The following is a 13,923-nucleotide window of genomic DNA, read 5'->3' on the forward strand; positions in this document are numbered from 1 at the left end:
CCCTTTAGCTTTCCAAATTTTAAAGATTCGATTTGATGGATATGAGAATTATTATAGGTCCCACTTAAATATTTTTACTTGATATCATGAATTGAAACAACATGATAAATTTCCCTTTCACAGCTATATGCCATCTTATATTAATTTCATGTCTCAATTGGAGACAATTATTACTTGTATTGTCTACTAATGAAAACTTGGAGACAATTATTTTAAGAGTCCAGCTAGATGATGTCCAAGTCTTTTCCTATAAATACAAATGATATTACAGTGCTTCTATTCGGTAATTTGAAATGCAGATAAAATTAAGGAAACAAGATAGTAAAGAAGGCATTACCAAAGCTTGTGAACATCACTGCAGGAAATATCATATATTGATGATATGCACATGAAAATTTGTCAAAACTGTACATGTATTTCCTTAAAAAAGGAAAAATTATATTGCAGTCAAATATATACATAACATTCAATAAAGAGTTGTGATTCAAGAAGTTGTACTAAAAAACTACCCACCCACCGCGATTTAAAACAAACCTTCCAAACCTTTAGTTTATATATTAATGTATTATACACTATTTTTGGATAATATCACTAAACCCACTTACGTATTTTGGATGTAACTTTTTCTATTGTAGTTTATAGTTAGCTGGTGATTAAAATAATTTATAGAGAGAGGAACTCACCAAAAGAATGTAAAAAATTAATTTATATACTGTGTTAGGTTTTTTAAGTTGGTTCCATTGTTCTTACATCAATATTTTAAGTTGTGTCGTTCGAATCAATTTCTATTATTTTGTTTCTCAATTAGTTTATGAATCTGATTGTTATGATTTAGAGTTCTGTTTACAAAATTTGAGATTAAAATTTAGAAAGACAACAATTAGTATTTGATAGAGAATGGTTGATAAAAGAAAATTCATATGTATCAGAAGGTGGTTTAAGTCATTTCAATTGACAAATAAAAAATAATATATTTAGTGGGCTTAAAAAACTCAGCTCTCCAAATAAATAGACGTTAGAAAATAAGTTAGTAAGCCAATATGGGCTGATTCATTTCAGATTGGGCCTTATCTAATCCAATAAAATGGGCTGGTGCAAATCCACCTGGCCGATTCACAAACTCTAGCTAAGGACAGAGCAACCCAACACTGAAACACCATCAAATCTATATATATTTTGTCAGCCCTAACTATTGAATATTAAAGTTTAGAATAATACTATGTGCACTAACCATTTGTACTAATTCAAATACTAATATTGAAAATTTGAAATTTCTCTCCAAAAAAAAATTCAAATTTTCAATGTTAGTACTTGGATTAGTACAAATTGGTTAGTGCACATAGCATTACTCTAAAGTTTATTCAGTGCATATTTTAATTATTATGTTGTTCAACCGACAATCCTGTTTAATACACACTGTGTAAATTGACCCTTTTCTTTACCTCTCTCCTATACTTTCAGTATTTCCAGGACAAGTTTCTCTAACTTCGTTTATAGTATAACCTAAATTAGACGGTTTGGTGCTATTTAGAAATTCATCAATATCTAATAAAATGTTTTTAACAATTTTTATGTGAACTTTTATAAATTTAAAACATTTTGAGGTTCCGAAACTAGCTAGTTAGAATTGACATTTTTCTTTATAAGTTTTGAGCGTACGAAGTTAAATTATATTGATTTATTCAAATTATCTTATTTTTTTTTTTTTTAGAGATTATTAGTTATTCTAATTTTGTAAAGTTTATAAATAAGTAATTGTTGATACAAGACTTTGCACCAACTAGAGTGATCCGATCGATCTTGACGGATCGAAACTAATGTGTGCATGATTACTGGTAACCAGCAGTGAGTAAATAATAAAGTGCAGTAAAGTAAATGGCAAAGAGATTTTTAAAGTGGTTCGGCGAGATGAACTCTTGAGCCTAAGTCCACTTTTTTGTATTTGCTATGAGAGCTTACAATGACAATCCTAGAAATGTTTTCTAACCCTTTTCGCATCATTAAAGAGGGTTTATATACATAGTTTGTACAAATGAAAGAGCGAAAATAATGGGATTACAATTAAGTTTGAAATGTAACCCCGATATTCTTGCGATTGGGCACTGTGATGCGCAAAGATTGCTGTCAATTTGATCCTTCTCAAGATATCCGAGATCTGAACTTATTTGTGAGTTGGTTGAACGACTGCAAGGATTGGTCGTGACAAGCTTGTGCTAAGTCGACCTTATAACTCAATGAGCTTATGTTAGGTCGGACAATCGGTAGAGTCGAGTTGGTTCTGGATCGGGCTATAACCTCGTAACAATCCAAGCTTGGTGGAAAAATCACACACAACATCTACCCCCTAGTGTTCGATGCTCGTTTCGAGCTTTGAAGACTATTGCTCGATTTGATATCAAGCTCGGCATTATCGGTAAGGCATTGGATAGAGACTCGGTCGAACTTCAAGAGTCGAACTCATGCTCAATCGGCATGCTCCACACTTGGACCTTTTCTCTTCTGTGACACTCTTGACAAACTCAGAATTTGAAAAGAAATGATAGTTGTGTAAATTCCACGGGGACATGACACATTAAATGCGGCAGCCTTTGACAGTTACTTTTCATCACGCGTGGGCAACTATAATTTTCCATGCGCGGAGTTGAGGTGACGTGCGGCGATGGTTATGATTATGGCAGTCTAATGGCTCATCGCCCCTCGTAGATGGTTGACACATAGCCATGTCCAAAGGCCGAGATTGCTCGACGAATGAAGGGTCGAGATTCACTGTAGATCGAAGGCTATGATTGAACCCCACCCCTTCGTCTCCCATGCAAACCACTATAAAAGCGGGTGAACTCATCAAAAAGCTTACCCATCTTGCAAAAACTCTCACATGTTCTTACTCATTCCATCGCTGCTTCTTCATCTTCACGGTGTTTTTTCCAGCGAGTTCATCCCATTCTCTTGTTCCGATAAGGTTTCTTTTCCCTTTCTTTAGTTGTTTTCTTGATTTTCGCGACTAAGGGTGGCCATTACCATGGCCACATTGAATCTTTTAGGGCTTTATTAGGATTTTTAAATGTGTCTTCGCCAATCCTGGATTTAAGGAGGGTTTATCATGGCAGCCATCAGAATCCTTGGTAGGTCGCGTGTGTCTGTTGTTTGGCACAAGCTATCTTGAGTGCCTAAACTAAAAGCAAAGTATGGATATGTCAACGAGTTTTTCGAGCTCTAACACATGTTTGTTTCTATTTCAAGTACCCAAAGGCGAGCTATAGCCATGTCTTCGTCTAGCAGCCACACGATTGATCGCATGTTTGATTCCTTTGCAGGCTTAGCAGTCCTCGAGGGCATAATCCCCTAGATTTTTGAGAAGGTCATCGTGCGAAGCTCAGATCCTAACGCGACGTACTCATCCGATCACGCTTCTATGGAGTTGGCTCAGTCAAGACAGTCTCCAATTCACAGGTTGCGGAGGGAATCGCAATCCTTGATTGACGTCAAGGATCTTAGGCACATAAAAGAGACTTATGCGCCTCAACTCAACTTCAGGGTTCCAGAGAACTTTTACTAGAAGAATCCCCCCACAGGATGGGTGGTGATCTTTGAAACCCTTTTGAGATGTGGGGTGTCTATTCCCCCTCACAATTTCATTGACAGCGTTTTGAGGCGATTCGACATTATCCCTCTTTAGCTATCCACGAACTCATACGTCATAATCATAGGTTTGTATATAGCGTACATGATTGCCGAGTTGGGTGAGTCATCTATGGAAAAGCTCGTCCATTTGTATAGATTAAAGAAAGTCAATACCAAACGTATTACCTCACCAAGGCGAGGAAGGTACGTTTCAATGACCTAGTCGACGTTCCAAAGAAGGTCCTGCATTGGGACTCTCAGTTTTTCTTTTATGAGGTCAAGGAGACCGACGTTTTTGCTTCAGAAGCTAGTAAGACTTCAACCCCTAGTGTGTGCGAAGGTCGTTTTCAAGCTCGATGGTTGAACTAACTAAACTTCTTTGCTTTGCAGTTAACGTCTAGCAAAATTTTATCCCTGCTACAAGATTACAGAGGCTTTAGCGCTTCAGCGACCTTTCCGACAAGGAGGCAACGTTAACGAGATTATCTCACTTTGTCGCTTGAAGGCATACGGCTTTTGCTAAGATAACACCAAATTCCTTACCATTCTCGAGAAAGGTAAAGTGTTTGCTTGCTTCCACTTCTTCCTTTTGTATAGGTAGGTCACTTATTGCTTGCTTCTCTTTTTGTAGAAATGTGGGCCAAGAAACCGAAGGGTCTTAAGAAAAATGAGGCAACTTCCGAGGCTACCAAGAAACTATTGATTGCTTCGGCGATGAAACTGCCCATTGATGTCACTGGTGTGAAAAGAAGTCGGGGCGAACTTGGGGAAGGCCCAAGTGCGAAAAAGCCCACGACTGCCTCAAAGGCAGTTAGCGGGAAAGGTATCCCTAAGCCCCAAAAAGGGCTAGTGAAGAAAGCATCTGAGCCAATTGGAGGCTTGGGGAAACAGAATGCACCTGAGCAATATGATGGCTCGGGCAAGAAGAAATCGACCAAGCCTTAAAGGGCTCGAGAAAGCAGAAGATGGCCGAGCAACAAGCCAACTCAGGCAAATAGGTAGTCTGACAGGCTGGCGGCCCAAAGAAATCTGCAGCCAAGGTTTTGTCCAAGAAGAAGTTTGTTCCCATGGGAAAAGCTATCGCTATCGCTACCGTGGGAAGTAAATCCAACTCGTCTCGACAAGGAGGTAAAAAGATGGATGAGGCGGCTCGAGTTATAGTCAATGCACTAATTGATCAACTCCCTGATCATATCAGCATTGGGGCCGCAGCAACCAAGGATGGCGTCACCCCGTGAACCCTCGCGGGTGTTACGAATTCATCTCCCACCAGATGCTAGCATGCGTGTGCAGTTATAAGGCAAAGGTACTAGTAGTTCACCCCATTCTTCTTTTTATACATGTTGTCATTATTTCTCACTGACTTTCACTCTTTTTTTTTTTTTTTAGGCTGGCGTGACAAGTAGGCTTCTCTACGATAGTGTTATCCCACATTGGAGCGCACTCATCAGGGATGGCAGCTAGCAGAGACAGTGACGGAGGATGCCTTGGCTAAAGCCCATGTTGTGGAGAAGGAGAAAGAAGTGAAACAAGCCAAGCTTAAGAGGCTTAAGGAAGAGATGGCTATCTTTAAGGTCAAGGAAAGGGAGTTCCTTGATAAAATTAAGGTGAGTGAGGTCGCGCTGGCAAAGGCTGAAGCCAAAGCGGCCGAGGCTGAGAAGAGTTTGGCACTGTAGCGAGGTGCCAATAATAAGCTAAACTTAGAGCTCTTCTCGGTTCAAAAACTGCCTTAGATTGGGAGGCAAAGTTAAAACATGCCTCACTCAACCTTGCCTAGAAAGCGGAAGGTTGATGAAATGTCAAGACTGAGACGGAGTAGCTTAGGCTTCAAATCGAGGAGCTGAATAAAGCCATCACCAATCGGGCATAGGAGAAGCTTACCCCTCGATCGACTTCTCCTTTCTTCCGTGAGCTTATTAGAAAGAGGTCGAAAGAATGAGGACCGAAGCTCAGGGAATGGCCTATGTGTACTCGGATGATTCCGAGCCTGATGGTGAGGGCCAAGAAGAAGTCAAGGAAAGCGAGGAGGAGACTGCCCTTAAGCAAGAGGTCGAGGATCCGACTCCTCTACCTACACTTCCCCCCATTGTTGTCGATTTTTCTTCGGGCGAGGCTCCAAAAGAAGGAACCATCTGTCCCAGTCGGCGATGAGCTTCATGGTCCAGCCGATGATGATCCCCTTGCTCCTCTACCTACTTAAGAAAAAAAAAATTATCTTTCTTTCTTTTTTTTTTTTTTTTAATTTGTAACCAGACCTTATAATGAATGAAAGATTTTTTTTTTTTTTTTTTTTAATTTGTAATCAGAACTTATAATGAATGAAAGATATTTTTGCATGTCTTTGTCGAGCAATTTTTTTTATTTCTGCAGAGTCATTTCAATCGTCCTAATCGAATTTATCATAAAAATTTGAATATGCTTCAAGTTATGCATAGCTCGCTTTTTGAGGAACTTTTCAAATATATGCGAGGAAATCTTATGCAACAACTCTGACTTTGGATTCATTGTCCTTTTCAAGTTTTGGTCACCGGCTTATGACTGATTTCCCTCAATGTGTTTTACTTGAATTTTTCCAAGTGTAACTTCGTCGATTTGTGGTATTTCACCCTTAATGAGTTGGATTTTGGCATGACTTATTGAGATAAGCAACCTTTTCCTGAGCTCTTGACTCTGAGTTTTTTAGATGCAATCGCGTAGGTTGCGATTTTTTAAGCAATGAATGATAAATGCTAAACAATAAGTAAATAAAAATGGCGAACAAAGAAAAGTTATGAATAGTAACTCTTTTATTGATAGAACATTTTGGCTGTAAACGACCTTACAAAAATTGATCGAAAGAAAATAAAACATGAGTAAAACCCAAGCTGCTTATTGGTAATACCTTTGCAAATGCTCAAAATTCCAGGCTCGCAATATTGCTTTGATGTTGAGGCGTTCCAGGTGGAAGGTTCCTAGTGCGAGTTTTTCGGAGATCCTGAATGGACCCTCCCATTTGGGCCCAAGTGCCCCTAAGTTTGGGTTTTGAGTACCCTGTCGATGTGGGAAATTTCATCTTCTGATGATAGATGGATATGACAGCTTTGAAGTTTCGAAGTAGAGGTCGGCCCAATATGCCATTGAAAGTGGATGGACAATCTACTACCAAAAACTCGGTCATCTTAGTCACTGTAACACCTACTGAAAACTAGTACAATGCAGGCAATTNTTTTTTTTTAAGGCTACCGTGACGAGTAGGCTTCTTTACGATAGTGTTATCCCACATTGGAGGGCACTCATCAGGGATGGTAGCTAACAGAGACAGTGAAGGAGGATGTCTTGGCTAGAGCCCATGTTGTGGAGAAGGAGAAAGAAGCGAAACAGGCCAAGCTTAAGCGGCTTAAGGAAGAGATGGCAATCTTTGGGGTCAAGGAAAAGGAGTTCCTTGATAAAATTAAGGCGAACGAGGCCGCGTTGGCAAAGGCTAAAGCCAAAGCGGCCGAGGCTGAGAAGAGTTTGGCACAGTAGCGCGGTGCGAATAATAAGCTGAACTTAGAGCTCTCCTCGGTTCAAAAAACTGCCTTAGATTGGGAGGCGAAGTTCAAACATGCCTCACTCGACCTTGCCTAGAAAGCGGAAGGTTGATGAAATGTCGAGACTGAGACGGAGTAGCTCAGGCTTCAAATCAAGGAACTGAATGAAGCCATCACCAATCGGGCTTAGGAGAAGCTCACCCCTCGATCGACTTCTCCTTTCTTTTGCGAGCTTATTAGAAAGAGGTCAAAAGAATGAGGACCGAAGCTCAGGGAATGGCCTATGTGTACTCGGATGATTTCGAGCCTGATGGTGAGGGCCAAGAAGAAGTCAACGAAGGCAAGGAGGAGACTGGCCTTAAGCAAGAGGTCGAGGATTTGGCTCCTCTACCTACACTTCCCCCCATTGTTGCCGAATTTCCTTTTAGCGAGGCTCCAAAAGATTTGCCAGCTCCCAACCCCGAAGAGGTTGTCGTCACTCCTACCATTGAGGAACCATCTATCCCAGTCGGTAACGAGCTTCATGGTCCGGCCATTGATGATCCCCTTGCTCCTTTTGTAATAACTGCTTCATACTAGGATACGTATAGAAATACATCAAGTAAATATATTNGGACGTTTCTAGAATGGCCACCATATGTGCTCATAGGGTTCTCACTATCAAGATTTGAAACACTTGATACCCTCATCACGGTTCTACCATTCTAAGGACATATATCAATACATATTGCAATAATAATGATTTACACGATATAGAATAAAAATGCCTTTTATTATTAATTAATGAACATTATTACAAAGAGTCAATTCTACAATAATTGATTGGCTCTAGGGCATCTACTCTAACATTAGCTATATCCATCTTATAAGAAAATAAAGCACCTTTCAAGAAAGCTAAATTAGGGGCAAATTTAAGAGCATACAGAGACTCGAGTTTACCCCAGAGTGGAATTGGAGATTCCACACCATCCACCTTTCGCAGCATGGTGTCTGACAGGTTCATAATGATCAAATTGTATGCTTCTTCGTCCACTTCTGCCTTTTTCTTTTTCTTTTCTTCTGGCTATTTGGACTCATCCTTTTCAAGTGCGATCCCGACTTTGTTGTGTGATAACAAAGCCTTCATTTTTTTTTTCCATGTATTGAAGTCGATCTTCACATCATATTGGGAGATCTCCATACGAGTAGTGCTCATTATATTGTAATGACAAGGCAAAAACAAAAAAAAAAATAAAAAAAAACAGTTTAAGAAGTACGTGGCATTGTTAGACCAAAGGTTGCCAAGTACTGCCAGACAGTTTTTAAGACGGTCATTGGTGTTCCAGCCGAAATACTCTTAAACAGATGCAGTATGATTCGAAACCCTAATTTGAAAGAAAACCCCCAAATTCTAATGACACCCTAATTTTGATTTTTGCCCAAAAACCGTCAATCCCTTGTGTTTGTGACCCAATCTCAAGAATTAGCCCACGATTCAGCAAGATTTGAAGTCCTAATGATCTAGGAATCTTTAAATCGAAAAACCCCCAAATTCTACCAAACCCTAATTTTCGAATTCGTCAAGATTCCTAAACCTAGATACACCTTAGACCTAATACAAGGCTCTGATACCACTGTTGTAAAGAATCGTAAACAAATCAAGCAAACATCAACCAACAAACACACAATCAACGCAAACCAAACAGATTCAACACACAGTATTTACCGTGGTTCACTTGTTCAATATTGAACAAGCTACGTCCACGTTGAGCTCCAGAATATGGATGCTCGCTGCACTTTCTATTTCGATCAGGAATGATTTCAACCCTCAACCTCTCTCTCTTACAAGATTTCAACCAAGATCAAACAAGATTTGAACCAACAACAGTAAACCTACAATCTAAGATAAGAACACTACACCGGGTTCCCTCCCCACCAAGAAACACAACTCAATGGACAGATTTCCCGTAGATTTACACCCACACGAACAAACCCTAATTTGTAACTCAGAGAGATATTAAACAGAGAGAAAAAACGCGTTAATGAAAAACTGAAGAGTCATCAGCTTTTATAGGTTTGACTCAACCTTAGTCCTCAGCCATTAGATCTGGATTCAAACCAACGATCAGGATTGAGCGTCGGTTTAAGTCACAACGGTGTCGTTTTGGAACTTCTTGGCTTAAGTTAAACGATGTCGTAATGAGGCTTCACATTTAACACCTTCAAAATCTATAAAACATATAAGTAAAAAATAAATCAACCACATAGGCCAATTAGAGGACAAAAACAAGTATATGCATCATTACCATTACTAAACAGCCATATCGGCAATGCACCAGGATCTTCAGATAGCTGCATAAACAAGAATTAAACTTTTACTTTACTTATCTACTTAAGGAGTATTAAGAACAAAAATAAAATTTCTCCTCCAAATTAGACACAAATACTTACTTGAAGAAACTCAAAATTGTCAAGTCCATCATCCGTCCAATAGTTCCATGCATCATTAAAATGCCCAGGTCTCTCCTCCCAAGGCCAACAGTGTCTTTCCAACGAAAGGCATTTCTTAAAAGAGTTCCTCCAACAAAATTGCCACCTAATGTAACATGATAAGAAAATATGGCATTATTCATATTTGAATTTCTGAGCAATAAATATAACTACAGTTACTGAACACAAATAAAGAGATTAAGAGAGGTAAGGAGCAGTGATTCGATAAAGCCAATCAAAGGAAATATGTGCTGAACTCTATAAATTTTTATATTTGCTTACTGGGCAAGATTCAAACCAAAGCTAATTTAGTATATAAAGGAAACATCATATTACAAAATTTTGACACAATTGCTATCCTCAAGGCATAGAACCAGATCAGAATGTTAAAAATGTCCAATCCCTTAAGATATTAAAGGATTAAATTTGTCTCAAGAGTTGAAATTCTATTTCACGTGACAACCCAGCCAACCTTCCCCTTTTTCACACGAGAAAATAGAAAAGAACAAATCTAACTACAAGAATAGTACACATTAAAGATCAATTTTATATAACACATGTACACACGTATGTAAAGCATTAAGTTTAAAGAAATGAATAAATAAAGTGTAATGCAAACAATTTATATTTACAAGGGACTCTTACAAATTGAACAATGATATTCAACCTTTTATCCATTACAAGAACCTCTAAAACTTTGGTTTAAGAAAACCATTAGAAAAAAAGTTATGAACCCACACAAAGACGAATGAGTAAACAAACTATATATTTGTTTCAATAAAGGCGTTAATAGATAACAATTACTTAATATAAAAAAGATAGCATGAAGGCATTAATAGAAAACAAGTTAAATTAAAATATATTTTTAAGGCAACTCCAAATATTAATCTAAGAAACAAAATATCAATCGCAAACGTCCAAATGAAAGACAAGATTTTCTATTTTGATAATTTAACTTGAAACAACCTACACTTGGGCAAAGAAGTGTCTACACCAATAAATCTTTATACACCTGGAAATCTCAGGAATCGAGGTTTGATATTTGCAATCATTTCTAAAGCCATGCCCCTGCGACAAGATACAAAAAGTCTTTGATACATGTGGAAGGTAATTACTAATTACTAAGTAATAAGAAGAAATGCATTGAAAAATTATGTTCAAACAAAAGAAAAACCTTTACATGCAAAGTTTACATTTATCATTCAGCTTCCAAAGACAAACTAGAAGTTCATTTTGAAACAATAGTTTCTTATTATAACAATAAGGAACTCCATAAAGGAATGACACACAAAAACAAAACTATCTTATTTTTTCCAAGATAATCTTTTCCAACCAACGAATACTTAACTCCAACCCAACCCAATGAAAGCTATTTAAAAGAAAACAAGGAGGGATTAAATTTAAGGAAAACTGCATGTTGAATTTCTTTTGTAATTACCTTGAATGTGTCCAAGGGGATGGCTGAGACTTGATCAATCCACATTACCCCCTTTTTCGATGTCTTCAGTTGAAGTCTTGCATTAGGATTTGTTTCTTCAGCTTCCATCTTTGTCCAATTTGAGACATCATAAGCGGAAGCACTCCAATCAAATCAAATTAAACTCTAAAATATAAATAAACAAAAATCTTTGTGGAAAAAAAACAAATTATAATGCTCACATGATATTGGTAATGACCAGCGTCTGCAATCCATCTGAGCTCGCTAAAGATACTGATATGTTAACTGAGCTCAATGAACGGAGGTAAAAGACAATTTTGTAAATCTTCCCTTGTTTGATGTCCTGCAGGAAAGAGAAGAAAAAAATTAATAATTAAGATTTAAAACAGCATATTCAAATAATAAGGATACAGAAAAATTCATTAGTTTTTTGTGTAATTAAGATAAACTATTTCTTACCATTCCCCAGAATCCTGGGTTATAGACTCCAACTCCTCCAATAGGACACGTATCATTATCACAATGCGCCTCCATTCGAAGTGCAATCTTAATCCGCTTGAAGCATGATGTTTGGTCAGTTGAAACAATTATGGATGATTCATCCTCAATAAGAGACCAAGGGTGAATATTCAAGGATTTGTTTTGCCTGACAGCTTCAAAACCTGAAATAAACACCTCATTAAAAACCTTAAATATATACAATTATTCAACCAAATTGTAAAATATAAATCCTTAAAAAAAATTTGTAGCTTATGTTTTAATACACTATGGGCTTGTTAAAGAAATTTTGAGGTTGAAGTTGTTTATTGAGAAAGAAGTAACGTTGGACGGAGAGATACTAATAGTCCTAATGACAAGTATGTACAGTGTTATTTGAATAAAAAGTTGGATTCTGTGGTTGAAGGCTTTTTTTTGTTTTTTTTTTTTTTTTTGGGAATGGAGAGATATTAATGTTTTTGATGACAACAGGCTATGTTTATGAGTGGAATTGGTTTTGTAGTGTTTGTGAATGTATCGAATGAGTTTTGTCAGTGTATTTGAATTAATATGTTGTGGCTTTGAAGTGGTATTTGGGAAACATTAAATATTGTTGCGTACTAATTAACCCCTGATTCGTTTTTCTTATGCACTAAAAATCCACAACCATGTAACTTAAGCTACCAAACATCAAATATATAAATAGTAGAATAAAGAATGACCTCTGTTGCTCACAAGCTCCGCCCACAATCCACCAGCACCGGCATGATTGATCTCCCTGGAGAAAAATAGAGTAATATGGATAATTAGTTACTTTACCTTGCATTACTTTTTCTCATTTATGCATTTAATAAATTTAGTAGCCACATTTATAAGTAGTATGTTAGTGTATGTGCAAGTCTACCAACATGAATTGGATTAAAAATAATAATAATAAGGTTAACATTAAAACAAAATTACTCCAAGTGGAAGCTAACAATAAACTACCTCAAAGAATATTTCAAAGGATGTTTGAGGAATCGGTCTGCCTTCAGAAGCATTAACAACCAATTTTGCTTTCTGGTTTCTGTTGGAGACAGAAGCCGCTCCACAGACGAAATACAGCAAAATAACAATGCAATACACCTTGTTGGGAGCCATACCTAACAAACCATGGACAATAAAGGTTACATTTTGTTCACTTAACATGAAAAGGAATACAAAAAACAACATTACCATCTTCTTACACATGACAGGTATATAAACCATAACCCTAAAAAGAATAAACAGATACAAAAACATTAAATAGCTTAAAAGTGCAATGATGACACATAATGCAAGTTCTACATTATACATACCAGATTACAAAGAAAATAAGATTTTCCTTTTACTCTCTGTTCTTAGTTTGGTATATATTTTGGGTTTTCTCTTTTATTTTCCCATCAGCTAAACAAAGCATCAGTCTTTGAACAAGTAATCTCTGCTTCAAAACGAGGAGCCAAAGGTAGGAATAAAATCAACATTTTAACATAAAAAATAAATAAATAAATAAAAAAGTAAGAAACTCAATTTCCCCTTTTCGAAGTTGGTTTTGGGGAGAAGATTGAAAAAGTTGATATTTAAGAATGGAAATATTAAATATGTGCTTTGCCCGGTAACAGAGATATGTGGAGAACGAACTTACAATTGTTTGGTTTTCCAAGTGCTGGTTTAAGTTTACCGACAAATAGATTCTCACCACCAGTATGTAAATTGGTACGAAGAGACCTTCAAATACAGCAAAACAGAAATCATCTTAATAGAGCAAGGGCATTACTGCTATTTCACTTACATTACTAACATAAAAGCTTTCCTCTGCTAAGTCTTCTACAAATAGGTGAAATGTGGCATATCATGAATTTAACAACATTAAAATTAATAAAATAAGTAAAGCATCAAATAACAAAATTGTCAAATTTATTCATAGATCAAGTTAAAACCAAGTCAAATTCCCTTTCTAATTCCCATATCAATGAGATCAGGTAACTTCTCAACATAAACCCATACCCAAAAAAAAAAAAAAAAAAAAAAAAAGGAAGTTTTGGATGCCAGATTGCCAGGTAACCATTTTTTCTTGTGCCATAAAAAACAAACATCTTTGAATAGAGTTTTCTTCTCCTCCTTTTCTATATATCGCTCTCTTCTCAAGCACTGTATTACCAAACTAATTAGAAAGATTGTATATATAATAAAATACTAATATGTGTTTGTGATGAAATCGACTCTCTCACTTCTCACCCGAGGTTGCCCCAGACATACTCTTTTCTTCCTTCAAACCCCAAAAAAGATAAGCCCGGGAGTTCCAAAAAGACTTCTGTTTGTTGTTATTTGTTAGAAGAGAGAAGGGAAGATGTAGAGGAGTGAGAGATGAGTATTGTTGTTGTTTAAATT

General features: G+C 37.0%; 1 pseudogene; it reads right to left on the reverse strand.

Annotated features, from left to right (window-relative positions):
• The window catches only part of LOC116116607, a 32,777-nt pseudogene extending 19,982 nt beyond the window's left edge, over positions 1-12,795 (reverse strand).
• Positions 12,796-13,923: the final 1,128 nt, after the last annotated feature.

Source organism: Pistacia vera, unplaced genomic scaffold, assembly GCF_008641045.1.
Source record: "Pistacia vera cultivar Batoury unplaced genomic scaffold, PisVer_v2 Contig78, whole genome shotgun sequence".
Lineage (NCBI taxonomy): Eukaryota > Viridiplantae > Streptophyta > Magnoliopsida > Sapindales > Anacardiaceae > Pistacia > Pistacia vera.